The sequence below is a fragment of the Arachis duranensis genome, chromosome 5 (genome assembly GCF_000817695.3).
Source record: "Arachis duranensis cultivar V14167 chromosome 5, aradu.V14167.gnm2.J7QH, whole genome shotgun sequence".
NCBI lineage: Eukaryota > Viridiplantae > Streptophyta > Magnoliopsida > Fabales > Fabaceae > Arachis > Arachis duranensis.
Window position 1 is genome coordinate 107,958,293 of NC_029776.3, and position 255 is coordinate 107,958,547.

Genomic DNA, 255 nt, shown 5'->3' on the forward strand with positions numbered 1-255 from the left:
ATCCTTGAGCCTTAAACATAAGGGATTCTTCATTCACTTGAATGATCAACTCTCCTCTATCAACATCAATCACAGCCTTTGTTGTGGCTAGGAAGGGTCTGCCAAGGATGATGGATTCATCCATGCACTTCCCAGTCTCTAGGACTATGAAATCAGTAGGGATGTAATGGTCTTCAACTTTAACCAGAACATCCTCTACATGTCCATGGGCTTGTTTTCTTGAGTTGTCTGCCATCTCTAGTGAGATTCTTGCAA